Raw genomic sequence first — 3491 nt, forward strand, 5'->3', positions numbered from 1 at the left:
AACACCTTATTATATATATATATATATATATATATAGTATCTCACACACACACACACACACACACACACACACACACACACACACACACACACACACACACACAGAGTTGCCAGCAGGAATTTAGATACATCTAATGTTGGATGCCAGATATAGCTGTATAAATCTGCAGATACCAACATGCCTGATTTCCTGTTTTATTGTATATATTATACATTAAAATTACATGCATTCTTAACTGAATATACTCGCTATTGCGTGAAAGTGGTTGATAAAGAGTAAGATTATATTAACTTTGTTGAAACAAAATATTGCGGTATATCATTCTGAACTGTAGTAATATATTCATTATATAATGAAAAGGTTTAAGAAGGGCAGTTCATATTATTTTGCCATATTAGCTGGACCATGCCCTTAGAACTGCATATGAAGAGGACAACCACAGCAGAAAATAAAGAGATTACAGTGCTGTATTGTTGATACAGGTGCAGTACATAATGCGGATGCAACCTTTGTGAAGTGCCACGTGTATGGTATAACATTCCTACCTTCCTCCTATCCAACGTAACCTCACTGACCAACAAGATGGAAGAAGTGATTGAAGCAGTGCGCACTACAGGCTGTGACATGATGGCAATTACAGAGGCGTGGCAGATTACCCCTGAAGTGTGTAACATTCAAAACTTTGTGTTATTTCACCATCTCAGGGTTAATCGCAGGGGTGGAGGGGTAGCGTTGTTTTGTCACGCTGACCTGAATCCCTCACACCTCAGTGTTGAGATTCCCGAGGGAGTTGAGGCCTTGTGGGTTAGGCTAAACCCCCGTCTCCGCCCCCGTCACACTGCATCTGTCATCGTGTGTGTGGTGTGTCACCCTCCACACTCCCCCACCGCCCACCTCCTCACCAATCACATTATTGAGACTGCCAACACCCTACGAGTGAGATTTCCTGCTACAGAGCTGGTTGTATGTGGGGACTTCAATCGCCTGGACTTCAGTGAAATTTTATGCCAGCTAAATCTTACTCAGGTCGTGAATTTCCCCACCCACGAGCAAACAATCCTCGACCTTATCATCACTGATATGCCCCAGCAGTTCTCCCCTTCCCGACCTCTCCCGCCTCTCGGCCGGAGCACCCATATCACCATCCTATGGACGCCGGCACCTAACACCTCCATGCCAAGGCAAAGGGTCACCGGATACCACCGCCCTATGCCGGACTCTGCCATGAGGGAGTTTGGATGGTGGGTAATTCAACACCAGTGGAGGGAAGTTTTGGATGCTGAGGATGTAGATACCAAGTGGAGGAACTACGCCACAACCACGGCTGAAGCCTTTCACCACTTCTTCCCTGTCAAAGATTTCTCTGTGGATACATTAGATCCCGCATGGATGACACCACGCCTCAAGCGACTCATCAAACAACGCAACAGGACTTATTAAACCGACCGCATCCTGTTCAGGTCCCTGAGGAACAGGGTCATCAGGGAGATCAGGGCAGCCAAGTCATCCTACTACCCAAACAAACTACATCACCTCAAACAGCAAGACAGCAGTCTGTGGTTCAGTAGAGTCAAAGCTCTTTGTGGCTTACAAAGCAAACTTCTATTCTTCCCTGTACCTCTGACTTATCACCTGACCTAGCAGCTCGAGAGATTAACAGTCACTTTGCCTCTATCTGTCAGAGTCCGCCCCCTCTTGACCCTTCTCTCGTACCTGCCTACCTCCCTTCCCCCTCACCATCCCCCTCTGTCCAGGTGGTTAACGTAGCTACAAAATTGAAGAAACTGAGGCATAACAGATCTACTACACCTTCTGACCTGCCAATCAAAATTTACAAAGAATTTGCCCCAGAACTTGCTCTCCCACTGTCCTCCATAATTAATGTCTCATTATCTCAAAACTCCTGCCCCAGTGACTGGAAAATTTCCTACGTAACACCCATCCCCAAAATCCATAGCCCACAGTCACTGAGTGACCTCAGACCAATTGCCATTACCCCTATCCCGAGCCTTATTTGCGAGGATTTTGTTTTCGACTTGGCATATGATAAAATTAAAAACTCAATAGATATACAACAATTTGGTAACATGAAGTCCTCCTCCACTACTCATTGCCTTGTCAGTTTTCTTGACTTCCTACACAGCCACCTGGACAAAAGCAACACCTCTCTGGCTGTCGCTTTTGTTGACTTTAGAAAGGCATTTGACCTTGCTGACAACACTGTTGTCATCAGCAAGGCCATGCGACTGGGACTCCATCCACAGCTGACAGCGTGGCTGGCTGACTTCCTCACCGGGCGACATCAGGCCATCAGGTATCAGGGGTCGATATCCTCCCTCCTCCCCCTGACCTGTGGGGTTCCCCAGGGTACCAAGATGGGTCCACTGTGCTTCCTCATCCTCATCAACGATGCCCTCACGGACGCCCTGCATCGGTGGAAGTATGTTGACGACAGTACTGTTGGCATTCCCATCAACACCAGGCAGCCGGACTACTCGCCACTCCAGTCCACCCTGGACAGACTCAAGAAGTGGACTGAGGAGAACAAAGTGACAATCAACCACACCAAGACCGTGGTGATGCACTTCTGTACCTCCTCACGGGCCGTGACTCGTCCCCAGCTGTCAGTGGGCGCCCATCCCCTCCAATTGGTCCAGTCCACTAGACTGCTTCGTGTAACGTTGGATGACTGGCTGAGCTGGAAGCAACATGTCATCAACATAGTGAGGACAGCCTCATATAAACTGTACATGCTGCGTAGACTCAGGTCACTGGGAACGCCAGCAAAGGAGCTACATGAAGTTTATACCGCTTTCATACTCCCTACCCTCATGTACGCCTCCCCAGCGTGGTCCTCCTCGCTCACCCTCACACAACAACAGCAGCTCGAGAGGACACAGAAAAGGGCATGCAAGATCATCCTGGGCCCTGCCTATGACGGCTACGACAACGCCCTGACTACCCTGAGTCTGCCAAGGCTTTCCGAGAGGCATCGGGAGGCACTGGGGAAGTTTGGGAGGGGGCTATTATGTCACCCTCGTCACCGACACTTCCTCCCACCTGACGCTCCCCCACCACGCTGCGCTACAAGGCACATTAACAAGCTTGTGCCGATCAGAGCGCCGAGGACTGACCGGTACAAGAACAGCGCCATTCCATCCATTGTGCACATGATTAACTCAGTCTAGTCCTAGATTTAGCATAAACTATGTTAAGTGAACCCCATGTACATTGTCAGTGTATCACTGCTAACCCAATAAACCAATTATTATTATTATTATTATTATTATTATTATTATTATTATTATTATTTTATGTACAGTATATTGTTATCAGGAACATTTAATGCAAAATACAGTAGTGTTTCATAGTGACTACCACATGAACCAATAATAAAAATTTCAATTTTACTAATGATTTTTTTTGAATGACAGTCATAAAAGCATAAAACACAGCTCTCTCCAACCACCACAGTAAAGAAAATTAAAAA

The 3491-nt window shown here is 46.8% G+C and overlaps 1 pseudogene; it reads left to right on the plus strand.

Annotated features, from left to right (window-relative positions):
• The first annotated feature begins 583 nt into the window (after positions 1-583).
• Positions 584-3189, plus strand: LOC145394487 (uncharacterized; annotated as a pseudogene).
• The last annotated feature ends 302 nt before the right edge of the window (positions 3190-3491 follow it).

This window comes from Coenobita brevimanus, chromosome 27 (genome assembly GCF_032717465.1).
Source record: "Coenobita brevimanus isolate Jiangsu-jjx chromosome 27, ASM3271746v2, whole genome shotgun sequence".
Taxonomy (NCBI): domain Eukaryota; kingdom Metazoa; phylum Arthropoda; class Malacostraca; order Decapoda; family Coenobitidae; genus Coenobita; species Coenobita brevimanus.